At 44.1% G+C, this 14381-nt stretch overlaps 1 protein-coding gene across 4 annotated transcripts in view; it reads left to right on the top strand.

The window, feature by feature from the left end:
* The window catches only part of MTMR3 (myotubularin related protein 3), a 74748-nt gene that overhangs the window by 10206 nt on the left and 50161 nt on the right, over positions 1–14381 (top strand). The window contains exon 1 of one of the 4 annotated variants that reach the window (XM_083873740.1): positions 1632–1779. The exons of the other annotated variants lie outside the window; for them this stretch is intronic. The gene's annotated coding sequence lies outside the window, so the exon portion shown is untranslated. Of the gene's footprint in view, positions 1–1631; positions 1780–14381 lie in introns of those variants that run through there. 4 annotated transcript variants of the gene reach the window in all.

Genomic DNA, 14381 nt, shown 5'->3' with positions numbered 1-14381 from the left:
AGATCCCCAGGACTGCAATATGGCTTAATCTACTTTGTCTCCTTTCAATTTCTAAGTATTTCTAACTACTGTTAGGTTTTTTTTCTGGTTCTTCCAACAAAATTCAGCTTTTAGTCTCATCGTCAACCCCTACTGCCATGTGTCAATCCCAGCAGACCAAATTGTGTAGTAGTCAAGAAATGATTTTGCTATAAATATGCTGCTGGTCTAGTAATGTGTATTGAGATAAAGTGGCCTCATGAAGGCAAGGAGTGGTCAATTAAAACATTATTTGTCTACAGATATTGGTCTGAAGTGGCTTGGATCCTGAAAAGGGCAAGAAAGGATTGAAGGTTTTTGTGCAAGAAGTGAGCAGGTGGGCTAGGGAGAATCTAGTTTAGCTTACAGCTTAAAGAAAGGCCTAATGCCAAAACACCCTCAAAACATAATTTATGCACTTCAATTCCACAATTTTTATGCTGCCTCTTGCCAAGACAATTAAAGAATTCCTAGGAGAAATCTGAATTTCCAGGCTGGGTTTGGAAGGCGATAGCCACTTCTGCGGGTGCAGAGAACACTCCAGTCTTTTCAAGTAGGCTGATGAGTGTTGGTGGTTTCATTGCTGATATATTTAATTTTCAGGAGTCTGGAGATGTGGCTGTGGAGCACATTTGTGCTGCACTTGCAGGCATAGCCAGCTGGGGGTTTGCTGTTTGTGAAAGGTCAACTTTTAAGCTTCCATGGATTGATTAACAGTAAACTTTAAACTGGTGTTGCAGCACCTGTTTTCTAGAGCTTCAAACCTCCTGTTTGACTCTGGAAAACTTAGGAGGAAGAGCTCAGGTCCCTGTGTGGGGTTGCTGTTCTTAAGATCTGTTTAGCTATTTGTAAATAATTGAAATGTGGAAGGTGAAGGAATACCCTGGGGTCAGTTCAGAGAGGGCTTGTGCAGCCATGTGAAGATAATTTTGGTAGGACAATGCTGTGCATCCATCGTGCCTGTAAAGGTAAACACAGCCAGCACCTTGACTGAATAGCAATTAGTCAGGTTGTGCCATTGTATTCTCCCCTGGGTCACCCTTTGGTGAGTGTTGTTGAAAGACTTGACTTAGCAGAGTTTGTACATGTTGAAACAAATTTGACGGTTTGAAACTTGTCTGAAGAATCTGCTGCTGCTTGTTAGGTGACTCCTGAAAGGCTGTGACCCCTAAAAGTCACGACTTGGTTACTTAGATTTTTTTTTTTAATAACATTTTAACCAAAGGTCAGAGATTAAACAACAAACTGAGAGTTTATTGCAATAAGAATGTGAAAGAGAAAGTGTGAACCTTCCTGTGGAGCTGGGAATCCATAGATCATGCTGGGTGAGTGACAGCTCAGCCTCTACACAGAATTCAGAGCATCTTTGCCTTGTTGTAAAAAGCTTGTTGCCTGGTGCTGATCTGTTCCTCCCAATGCTGAGCTTTTTGTAACCTTTAAACTCTAAGTATAGGATAAGAATTTATCCTGTTAAAACCTGCATTTGTTTGAAGAGTTAACTCCTGCTTGTTCACCTCTGTCCTACATCTCTAGATCTCAGTTATTTAAATACCAAGGTGTGTGTCACTCAAAACCTACCTACCCAGTGAGTTCTTCCTTAGCAGAAAAGTAAATGTGGCCTGGAGTGAACAAGCAGCTGTGCCCGTCTTGTACACCTTTCTCATTCTTCAGTTTTGCTTATGGAACTGCTAAATCAGGATTTAGGAGCTGGCCTGCTGGTGAGTTTTTGTGAAATCCTGGAAATTTCTTGAAATATTTGAGGTGAGTGTCTATCACTTATCTTGAAGTGATGTATTTTTCATTGTATCTGGTGGTAAATTTACAGGTGTGCTTTTTGGGGAGGAGTGGAGAAAAGTCCTTACTAACGTCTCACCTACCCAAAATAGTCTGGGTGAATGCTCTGCCATATGCTGGATATATGGAATACCTTAAATATGAAGTAGGTTGGATGGAAGGGTCTTGAAGGCTTCAACTCTGAAGTAAGGAATTAGTCTTCTAGTTTGTCTAGTTAGGTGTGTCCTGCTTTGAAATCTCATTGAATTTTCAAGTGGAGAAGTAGCAGATTTGTTTGGTGTTACACAGTAGGCTTGAATTACATCCTTTTTTAGTACTTTGAGATAGCTTGGTGCAAACCTTTCACAGAGCTGGTGCTCTTACTGGGCTGCTAGAGAGGAGTTAAGTTCATCACAATTCCAGGGCTGTTCTTTCTCTTCCTTCCAGTGCTTTAACTCCTTGTCAGAAGTGACAGAGTGATGGTGCTCCTTGCAGACCCATTTGAGGTAGAAATCTGCGGCTCCGCCCGTGTTGTGTCAGCCCATTGCCTGTTCAGAGTTTAAAAAGCAGTCTTGGTGCTGTGCTCAGCATAACTACACAGATACTGTGAAGGGGGTTTGAACCCTTCTAGGCCAGGCTTGCTGCAAGTGAAGCATTTAACAAGTATTTTTGCAGTGCTTTGCTGTGTTTCTGTGGTAAAAGGGTACCTGTGCTGATGGGTCAGAGCAGCCTTCACTGGGCACAGAGCTGTACCCTGGGACAGGAGCAGGATAACAGGGCTGCCCCATGGATCCTGTGATTCTGGGGGCTTGGGCTGACCTTCTGGCACAGGGAGGCCTCTCTGGATAAGGATATCCACTACTGGTGATTTCAAATTATCTTACAAAAATGCAGCTCCTGAAACTGTTTTGTATGTGAGGTATTGCTTCAGATGTACTTGAGATTTATGTAGGAAGTGGAAGCAGGTGCATTCCTTTTCCTCAGAGCTTTTATTAATTGTTAACTGAAACAGTTGAATTGCTGGGTTTTGTTTAATATTTGTGGTAAGATTTGATATGTTCCTTGATAAATGTTCATGTGTTTTGCACAGATAAAATGTGCTTAGTCTTTGTGGGTTCTGGAGTAGTGGGCTGTTGGATTTGTGGATGTTAAGATGCTTATGTATTTAATTCAGCAGTGAGAACTAAGCACTGAAACTTCATCCTGGAGAGTTACTTAGTAACGCTGTTTGTCCCTGAGCTGCAAAAAATAATGCTGAGGAAATTAGCAAGGTTAAATGGAAATTGTACAAAACACAAATGTATCTATTTTAGAGCCTCTGCTAGAGATAATAAAGCCTTCAGTAGCTACTGTGCTCAGGCACAGACCCCTCTTTACCTATAGAATCAGGACTTGCAGGTCTTATCTCTGAGTTGTATTTGATCTTTGCTGTAAGCAGAGTGGTTCCTCTGAGCTTCCTTCCCATCAAGCTCGGAGGTGTGATTCCCTCCGAAGCTCTCCCAGGGAGGGCAGAGCATGGCTGGGTGTGCTGGGTGTGAGTTACTGCAGAGCACTGGCAGCCCTGTGCCCCGGGATCTGTATCCGGCTGGGAGGTGAGGCCACTCTGCCAGCACACTTAATCTAGTTTTGATTTGTCAAGGATCTCAAAGACAGAAACAAAAAGCACTTTGTCCTGGCTGCTCTGGAAGACTGACACTTGAATGGCTCTTTGCATTGTCTATTCAGTGGTGTTGGAGCGCTGCTCTGCAGTGAGCACATTGTTGTGTGGCAGTCACTCCTCTGGGCACTTCACAGCTTCCCTGGGCATCTCAGAGCAGCAGCTTCACATGAGCCACTTGTTTGACCAGCTCCAGGGTCATCCTCAGCAGCGGAACTTGGGGAGACTTCCATGGAAACTGGTGACCCTTCAGCACCACCAGACTGTGCCAGGGCTGGCTCTGCTGCTCCATCACCCCTCGCTGCTGGAGCTGCTGCCCCTCAGTGAAATGGGAGCACAGTATCACTGCAGGTACTTTTTCATCAGTGCTGAAGAAGCTCCAGAGGATCTCTGGAGGTGTGGTGGTGTCTCCAGAGAATCACTTATGCTTATTTATGCTTTATTGCTGGGATAATATTACAGAATATTCTGGAAATATTGCAGTCTATGGTCTATTTTTTTTTATTTATTATAATAATTTTTTTCTTCAGAGCATATTCCAAGTGCCAAGATATGGGAAAAAAAACCTGAGTCTTTACCTCACTGTATAGTTTTCCTGTGGCCATTTTCTGAAGCTGTGATTGTCAGGGCTTTTAATTTCTCATACATACAAGAGCTGTGTGAGAATTTCCCTAATACTTGCAGGTGATCATGAAGTATTTGGTTTATCTTTACATAGTTGAGCTTGGTTTCCTACTGTTTATTCCATGCTGTTTGCATTTACCTCAGTTAAACAATAATAATTAACTCAAAGTATTGAGCTGATGCAGTTATGATATTGGGAGAACAAACCAAAAACTTTAATGCAGTAAGCATTACTGCAACTTCCTGGTAATGAAAATTCCAGTAGCAGAGTACTTGATTTAATTTTTAAGCTTTGAGAAAATAGTGGTCATGATAAAATGACTTTTTAACTGACTTTCACTTAGGTAGCTGCTTAACGCTAGGAAAGAGCTTGGGGTGTGAGGAAGAACTGTAGTGGGAACAGTGTAGGAAGAACAGAGGGAATGTCTGAGCTCTTGTTCACATTTGAACCCCAAGCTGCAGTGTGCAGCTATATTTTTAAATGACTGATGCTTCCCCAGACAGTCTGCATGGTGTTGTTTATTACCTTCTAGTGAGTCTTAAGTGTTTTTAAGCTGGAAACTGTGGAGTTAAAGACACTTGGATGTTGCCTGCCTGCTGTGTTGCAGACCACACAGCTGAATCAAGTGTGTGTCTGTCTCCTGAAGTGTGTGGCCAAAATAGGTAAGAGCTGCTCACTGAGGGATAGAATGTGGGACTGCTGAAAAGGGACAGTATCTGGCACAAAATCTGGCCGTTGGTGAGGAGAGTCTGCCTTAAGGTCCCAGGGGCAGTTTTTGTGTGCAGTTGCTGTGGGCACGGCCCTGAGGATGCTCCCAGGAGAGACCAGTCTCTCCTGGCTGTGCATGGCTATGGCATTTCCCTGGCAGGAGGGCCTGGTTAACCAGCACAGCTGTAGAAGGAGCACAGCTGCAGCCTCTGAAGGGGCTGCTGAGCAGCCTTGAGGAACTTGGATGTGTTGTGTAAGGACAGCTCTGACTCAGTGGGGAATGTAAGCACGTGGTTCAGCTTCAGCAGTATCAGTGTACAAGGCAGAATGAGAGCTCCCAGGCTCAGCACTGAGGGCACCAGTTCAATCCCATTACCCTCTTAGATGGCATCACACCTGGGAAACGTGGCTCCTCCTCACTCTGTTGTTGTGTATTGATTGTTGGGTGTTGGGGCTCTGTTGGCAGCTGTGTGCTCTGCTGATCAGCTGAGGGGTGAGCAGATACTGACTGCTGGGTGAGCACCTCGGGGTGACTCCAGGGCTCAGCCATTCCTGCACACAGGTGCTCCTCACAGGGCAGTGCTGCTCCCTACCAGCTCAGAAGCTTCTCATGTGACAGAAAGTTGCTCCAAAATCAGCTTTTTGTAGTTTCTTGCTGAATTTTCTATCAGTTTTACAGATACTGCCATGAGATTTTGTATCTTAAGTATTGGTATTTTGAGCAGTTATTGAAGAATTAAAGTTGAATGCTTGTGGAACAATAGTGGATTTGCAGGCTGGGATATATTAACAGTATCATGGAATTGAACTTCAGTATTAACAGAGCCATTCTAAACGTTCTGCAGCATTGCAATCCTGACAGTGATTGTGATGCCAAGCCTGGACTATGAATACATTCTCCATGTGCACACTCATGTGAGAATGACAGGTCAGCACGTGCTAGGCTTGAAGATAGTGTTTCTTTCCATTTGATAAGGAGTGTGGCACGATTGTCCTTTGCTTCTGGTGTGTTACACAGACTCGGTGCTCTGGGGCTGTCCAGGAGTGAGTGCAAGCAGCAGGTTATGGGGAAATATTTTCCTTGAATGAGAATTTCTACAGTCCATGCAGAAAAATCTGCTCCTCTTGGGCCTTTCATTGGCTATGACATGTCAGGGAGATAGTTCTGGTTTTCCATCTTCCAGCTTTGGTCTCCCAGGCTTTCCAGTTTTTCTTCTTGCTTAGGTTTTTAGCTTCCTTGTGTAGCAGTTTATTCCTCGTTGGGCAGGTTGTTAGAGGGGAACACCTGGTAAATAATACTTGTAGGCTCTGTAATGGATTGGTGTGAGCTGTTCAAATGTCTGCTACTTTCTTACTCCTGACTGCTCCTCCTAATATGAAGGACGTATGAGGGTGTTCTGGGCAGAATGAACATGTGTCCTGAGAGCCAGACTGTCAGAAGGGCACTGCCAGGCACAGCTGTCCTGATAGCAGTGAGGATGGACTTCACAGTGAGGAAATCAATAAAATACCAACTCTGAACACTTTCTGAAGCTGCCTGGTCTTTTAGGCATACAAACTCTTCAGGCAGTCTAGAGCTGGTTTGTTATTGCAAAATACCTGAAGGACACTTGGATCTTTCTTGGAGTTGTCCTCCTCACTCACTACCTGCACTGGCAAATGTATGTTTTTCACAGAGGAGTGAATATTTACTTGCAGCCACAATGCATCAAGTTTTATAGTGAAAAGCATTAGTTGAATAAAAGTGGAAGTGAGGCAGCCTGGAATGCCAAAAGATGGGATTGCAAATGACTGATGAAGGATCTATACCTTGCTTCAGACTTCCCTTTCAGTAGGTGTCCTGGGGTTCTGATGGAGTTTAACAGACAGGTTGACTTAGTAGCACAGACAAATGGTGACTGCAGTGGGGTTGACATTGTAAAAGAGGAAAATGTGAAGAGCTGTCATGCTCTTACTGCCTTGATTCCCATACTTGTACAAGGCCTGTACATTAAATATGGGCTGCTAGAAACCTCTCCCTTCTGTGGGAGCAGAGTGACAGGCTCCAGTTCCTCACTCCTGCTGTTTGAATTCCCGATTTCTCCTGGAGTGGCTTTGCTCCCGAGCTGTCAGAGCAGCCTGCAGCCTTGCTCTGGGAACAGCAGTGCTGTAGCAGTTGAGTGAGCAGTGGAAACCTGACTAAGTACCACTGGCTGTTTCTCAAGTCTGACATCATATCCAAGAATTAGATGGCTCTCTCTCACCATGGGGATAATGAAATAATTCCTACTGTGTTATTCATTAACTCACATTTCATTCAGTGGCTCCTAAGAGGATAACGAGTACGTTAGAGGTGAACTTGCATAAGACTTCTGACATCCTTTTGATAAGTTAAGTAAGAGTTAAAGCTGTGGCAGACACAGCGTAGCAGTGGGGCTTCACTGAGGTAGATGTCCTGTGCTGTGTTACACAAACTGACTTGTGAGTTAATTTAGTGGCTTTTTTTTGTCAATGGATTAAAGAAAAGAGCCTGCTCTAAAGTTGCTGCAAGAAATGACTGGTGCCCAGAGCCAGATGAACTGGGCTTTCTGATACCAGTGGCCGAGGCTGTTGATGAAGCTCCCAACAGGGAGTGCTGGTCTGTTCTGAAGGCTTGCCAGGGGTTTGCCTCCTTCCCAAAGAGGTTTGTCTGTGCTGTGCAATTGAGCCAATAAACTAATATAAATAAAGATTAGGCTGTTTGTGGGAGGAATGATGATTGGATATTCAGGTGTCTAACAATCTGTCTGATCTTTTGAGTACTGTGAGTGTGCTGACATCAGGAGTTCATCCCCACAGGTAATTGAGGTAATTGTAAACGGAGGCTGCAGTAGGATGGGGCACCTGAAGAGATCCAGAATTTCCAGGTGGCCCAATGAGATTTTAAATTACCTGGTATTTGTAGAAGCACTGGATGAGGTGGCCTTATCTGGGAAGAAGTTGTAGGTGGTGGTCTGGTGAGTCAGGCCGGTGCCATCCTGGAGAGGCAGGTGTGTCCCTGCCTGGTTGTGGGTTGTGGTCCTGGCTGGGAAGTTGCTGGGGAGCTCTCCAGGTGTGTGTAGAGTTATAGTTTGGATGCTGAGTACACAACTCCAGGTCTGAGTGCTTGACTCTGCTGCTCAGACCCCTGGTAGTGGAGTTGTATTTTCCAAACACAGAGCAGGAATACTGTAAAACTTGGGAGTATTCAAAAAACTGAACTCTGGACATCTGTTCTGGGCACAGAAGATCCTTCTGATGGCTTGAACTCTTACTATCCTTAGTTTTCCAGCCTTTTAAAAGTCCATAAGCATACAGAACAGTGTGAGAGCTCTGGTGAGTGCTGTGGATCCTTAGCAGAAGAGGTGCCATAAAAGGAGTGGTGCAAGAAGGGCTGACCTTCAGGGCTCCACACTGACTGCAGGGTTTAAGGAAAAGCACTGTTTGAAAAGTTCTGGGTTCAGGGAGTTTTGTCCCCCCCAGCTCACTGGGTGAGGGTTTATGGGAAGAAGAGGAGGGAAAATGGAATTAAGGACATATATATTTCAAGAGAGGCTGAGCAGAAGCTTAACAGGTGATCACAGTGCTTGCTTCACTCCATGGTTTTTATGTAGGGCTGCTTTAGGCTGTGATTCCAAGTTGATTTCCATGGCGTGTATGAGCAGTGACAATACCTGCTGGGTCATTAATGCAGAGCTTGGGCTGTCAGCTCTGCCTCCCTTGTTTACTCGTTGTGCAATTCCATGTAACAGCTTAGGCCACAAATCCAGCACTGAGCTATGCCAGCCTGTCAAGGATCCCTTCCCTTACAGCAGCACTTCCACACCAGTGCACTGACTGCCTGAAATGTGTGAAATAGTAAAATACCAGAACAGGCCACTCTGTCCTACCTGTTCTTGCAGAATCTGTTTTTCAGCACCCAACTCAGTGGCAATTGGAAAAGAGAAATCTTCAGTTCAAGCTTCAAGTTGTTTAGACTGAACATGGAAGTTTGGCTGTAAGTGCTGGTTCATGGTGGCATTTTTATTTTGGAGGCCTCTCCCATCAGGGAATTCTTGTGGAACAGTTCTGTCAGCCTGGACTTGGAGCTGATGCAGAGATGTCACATCTCCAAGCTAATGACACAGAGGTGGTACTTCTAATAAATGTACATACCTTGGATCCTTGTCCTTCCTTGACAGACTCATCTAAGCTGCCAGCTAAGCTTTCCTGCATAAAGATGTAATCTTCCATCCAGGAGAGGAGTTGGCTATTTTTTGGCATTTGAATCTAAATGAGCAAAACTGTGCAGGCTCTGAAATACAAGACCTGAATGCTGAGGTTGTTCCTGCAGCGAGCTGTTATTTATCTAAATTACAGATGCTTTTTCATCTCAGCTCTGAGCATTTGCTTCTAGATTTGTCTTCACATGTAGATTTGTGTTACACCAGCTGCATAACCTTCTGAAATAAAGGCTTACAGTAAAAGCAAGGCACACTTAAGTATTCTGAGCATTGTTCTTACCCTTGTTCTGTTTTTGCTCAGAGCATGAAGGTTTCCATTGCCTTCGAGTATTTCTCTGAAGCTGGTTTCAGATTCCAGTTTTAATATTGGAATTGATTGTTGAGAAAGGATACGCCTGGTGATCCTCAAACCTCAGCTGGATGAGTCCAAAGAACAACTTGATGTAATGGAACTGTGCCAGTGAGGGCTTGCACTCCCTGGTGTGCTGTTCTCCGCTCATTCCAAATTGTTCTGGATTTTTTTTTTTCATATTTATTGATCTTGGTACTTTATACATTCCCATTTGCACTGAACGGGGCAGAAGTAACTTCTGTTTGTTTTGTAACTGGATATTCGACCTTGTTTCTGTGACAGAAATCTGGTGGGGAATTGGCGTGTCTCCGAAGGAAAGCTTTCTGGGAAGTTCAGTCCCCCTGGATCTGATGGCAAGTGTTACTGCAGGCAGCCTGGAGAGTTACGGGAAGGGGAGAAATTCCTGCCCTCTCTTGGTTTGGATTTTGACCAGAGATTGCACCTCATAAGATGTTTAAGGAGGTCCTTGAGTACCTGAGCAAACCGAGGCTCAGAACTGTGTTTGTTCATTTTCAGCAGCTCCATCCCGTGTGTGCAGCACGACCCAGGGTGTCAGCTGAGGTCAGGGGGTTTTGCCATTTAGTTTCATCAGAGGAGAGGCAGTAAGGCAGAACCCAAACCCCAGTATTTATTGCTCCTTATCTATGTTGTAGCTACTTTTTAAAACTAATATTTCCAGATTTACTTTTTCACTTCAAGCAAACACACCTTGAATATTTTACTCTCCTGGCTTTAATGCAGACTTCTCAGAGTTCACGTTCAGTAAGTACGGGCTTGGTTTTGCTACTCAGGTGGTTATCAGAGGGTGCTTCAAATGGAATGAGAGAGACCAAAAATAGATTGATTTAGTTGATCTTAATTTTTACTGTGGAGTGCCACTTCTGTGTATTTAATTGAAGCTTGAGATCTGCAAGTCACAGGTAAGAACTGCGGAGTTACAAATGTGACTTGTGCTGTTTTCACATCTTTAGGAAAGCTCATGGATTAATACACACATGCTCTTGTGTTTTTTTCTAACATGCAATTTAAAGGGGACATGGTAAATTTACTGTAAGAATGGTTATAAGTCTTCATATTCTTTAAAGGAAGGTTAACTTCTGCTGGCTGATAATGATTTAAATGCAAAAATTGAAATGGGTAACTGCAGTCTCCTGACATACATATTTTTAAAAATCTGGAATTAAATGAAAATTACCTTCCCTGATGCATCAATAACAGAGTGAGCTGTGAACTGCTCTGACTTCTTCAATGCCTGTGGGAGAGATGTGGATGTGTTGTGTTTGGATAATGTGCTGAAGAGCCTAAACCTTTGTTTCTTTAAAATGGTGATTTATCTCTTAATTGCAACCAAGTCTTTCTTAGTAAATTAAGTTTGTTTTGAGTCACACAGGGAAGGAGTGAATGTTCTCTAAAGGATAAAACACTTAAATGACTACTTACATTCTTTGTACTGTTATTCTTCCTTCTCGGGGTTTGTTGTATCTACCAGAAGGAATGAATTTCTTTAGGGAAAATAAGTGAGAAAGGTTTTAAATAAGTGTCTGTATATACTAATGTGTTGTGCTTTTGAAAAGGTCATTTAGTATAAAATAGGATATTGGAGGAATATCTCTTTTACCTAAAAATTGATCTGCTATAGAGAACTTGGAGTGGTCTGATTTAAGTGAGCAGGTGGGAAGGGAAATCTTCCTTTTCCCCAGAGAAACTCATTCCTGTTGGAATTGCTGTTTGGATGGCAGGATTGGCAAAAGGAGATACAGGTATATCCTATAGAATTAGTTCCCTTTTCCACATCAGCCAAGTATCTGCTGGTATCCTTCTATGGAAGGTTGGACTTCAGTGGATTTTAACTTTAAATAAGAGAAGGGCAAGACTGTGGCTGTTAACAGGAGTTCTGTCAAACCTTTTTTCACTAGCAGAGCTGCAGTCTGTTGCAGAACTCAATTTCAATTCTAGCTGAACCTTTGTGTTTTGATACACATCCGTGCTTCAGGCAACCACAAACCCTTCTTTGGTGTCTCTGAAATGCCTAGATATATTTAACTTTGGCTTCGTGCTGTTTAGTTTTTTAGAATAAGCATATTCTGTTAATCCAAGTAAATTCCTTCCTGGCACTGAGGGGCTGTGCAACTTCAGTGTAAGGGAACAAGCCTGTGTATTTTCAATATTATGGAAGTTGTTGTGGAGAAAGTATTCTGGGGACTTGTCTTGACTGAACTCAGCCTTCCTGGGCAGTCTGGAGACATGGCTTTAGAAACTGTAGTCTTTGACACATTCAAGATTTGAACATTGCAGAGCACCTACCTTAATTTAGTTGATGGAGGAGTATTGTGCTCAAAGATACATAAAAGTAGAAAAATATGCCTTACTGTCAACTGGTTCTGGAGCAGCACTGTTGTGTCTCTAGAGGAATGCATAGTGCAGTGTGACAAAATTAACTGCTCTATTAAAGACCTCTGTAGTTCACACCAGATACTGCTAATGTGTGTAATTGATCTTCCAAACCAGCTACGGGAATTGAAGCCCATTAAAACATTTCTTGAGGCGATCACAAGAGCTGCAAGACTCCTCCGTGGGGCTCCTGCCTCCCACATCAAAGGGCTGTGCTGCTTCAATCCCTGGTGGCTGCTCTGCTGAGGCTCTTGGTGAGAGGCAGTTTCTCTGCTCCTCACTAAAGCTGGATACTCAGACAGCTCCCTGTCCTTCCCCATGTGCCTCCATGGGCAGGACCTTCTTTAAGCTTCTTTTTCTTTGCCTGCTGTTTGTTTGAGGTCCATCTCTAGCTCTTATTTAAGTGCAGCTTGCGAATGGAAAGTAGTATTTTGCTGTTACATTTCCTGCTTCTGAAATTAACTGTGACTTTCCACAAGTGGAAAAAGATAGGACTAAACAACTGTCTTAATACTTGGAAGATACTGAGGCAACTACAGGAGGGAAAGTATTTGCTTTTCCTGCTTTTTGTTTTTGCTTTTGTAAATTGAGGAATTCTAAGGCCAGGCTGGACAGGGCATGGAGCACCCTGGGATAGTGGAAGGTGTCCCTGCCCATGGCAGGGGGTGGAACTGGATGAGCTTTAAGGGCCCATCCAACCCAAACCATTCCGTGGTTCTGTGAATCAGCTGAGCAGGGAAAGGCAGGAGGCAGCAGGTTTGCTGGAGGCAGGGTGCTGGTACATTATCCAAACCAGTTTGTCCCTTGTGATCTAAATGCAGGACTTCACAGGAGAAGGCGTCTGAGTCCTGAGTGTCTTAATTCCTGTAGGGAGCCAGAGCTCTTCACTGCTGTGCCTGGCTGAGGGCAGTGCCACTGGGAATCTTCTCCCTCTGTAGGTAACTTGACTGAAAACTGCTCAAAGTTTGGGGAAGCTGGAACTGGCAGTGGGCTGATGGAAATGCCTGGTTGTTCTCCCTGGAAGGAGTTGCTGCTCAAGTGCAGGGAGGGCAGGACCCTGTTCTGGTAAATCCTGGGTGTTGGGTAAATAGGACCCAGCAGAAAACTCTGTGCAGTCCCTTGAGCCGCTGGGGTTTCCTGACGCAGCCTCTTGCTGGTCCCCTTATCATGGACAAGCACACTTGGCTTTATCTCCTCCAAATTTGACTTCTGCAGTATTTGCACACACGGAGCCTCTGGTGAACAGTGAGTGCTCTTGGTGTCTTGGCAGCCTCCTGGGTGATGCCCAAACCAAGTGTGTGGCCTGCTCTCTAGGAAACAGCTTTTTGTGAGCCTGGAAAAGCTACTCTGATCCTTGATTAGTTCCTGAAATATGCAATTTAGAGGGTCACTTCATCAAAAGGGGTCTCTTGTAGCTGAATAAAGCTGTCCCTCAACTTAGGTCAGCTCTTTGAGTATGGTTATTTTGTTCCATTCAGGATTGTTTTGCATAGACTAATAAGGGAATACCTGAAGTCAAGACCTTCTTGGATTGAAGTAATTGCTATTTTATACTGTAAATAATGCTGTGATCAAACATATTCGTCCCCTGCCATGGTAACTGAAGAGATTTTAAAGGGAAGGGATCTTCATCCTCAGGTTCACAGATTCTGGCAGTACATGAATTACTGCTAAAAGCCCCTTTAATTCCCTTCAGTACAAAATACAGTCTTGTGCTTGACAATTCTAAAGTGGATCAGGGCTTTGGGAGGGTGCTTGGTGTCTGAACTGTAAACTCTGCCATTCAAACTGAAACTACTTGAATATTTTGCAAAGAAGCGAGCAGGCTAAGAGATGAGCAAGCTAATTGATTAGTTCTGTAAAGAAATGTCTTTTCTGCAGGAGCTGAAGTGATTCTTAAGCTGCCTCCAGTTCTGTAAATCTGAAATGTCTTGCAGTTTTTCAGGCTGTGCTGCTCTGGAAGCAAACAACATCTACAGCACTGTAGAGTGGTGGTTCCGTGATCTGCTCTCTGGGTTAGTTTTGTCTTGTATTGAGGAGCTGGAATATGCCCTGGTGGGTCTGAAATGCCAGTGTTGTGTAAAATAAGGAAGGGGAGTGTTTTGTTTGGGAGGAGTATGGGAGCAGTACCCTTTCTGCTGGCTCACCATGCTTCAGGGAATAGCAGCATTGCCTGTTTTAAAGCAAAACCACCTTAATACCACATCAAAAAAAGGCATTTTTGGAGTGTGCTACAATTTTACCAAGCACTGGGTTAGTTTGGAATATTAACTTTCCCAGTGGTGTGAGGTGATCCAGTGTGAGTCCTGGAGCACGGAGCCTCCCAATGGCTCCCGTTCCTCGATGAAGGCAGTGAGGGTGGGTGTGTGGATCTTCCATGGCCTCTTTGACAGGACAGGTCTTTTCAATGCAAGTGAAGAATTAATGGATTAACGCTTTACCCATAATTACATTGTGCAAGATGTGCAAGCAGAGAAAGGGATGTCTCGTTCCAGGCCTTGATAATGGCAAACAGAGTTTTGTGTCCTGCCTGTCCCACGCTGTGCAGCACAGCAGTGCTGGAGAAGAGTTTTTGTCAGAGGATGGAGGGATAGGACACAGGGAATGGCTTCCCACTGTCAGAGGGCAGGGCTGGAT

Source organism: Zosterops lateralis (assembly GCF_965231275.1).
Source record: "Zosterops lateralis genome assembly, chromosome: 17".
Taxonomy (NCBI): Eukaryota; Metazoa; Chordata; class Aves; order Passeriformes; family Zosteropidae; genus Zosterops; species Zosterops lateralis.
This window is presented reverse-complemented; position numbering and strand designations above follow the sequence as displayed.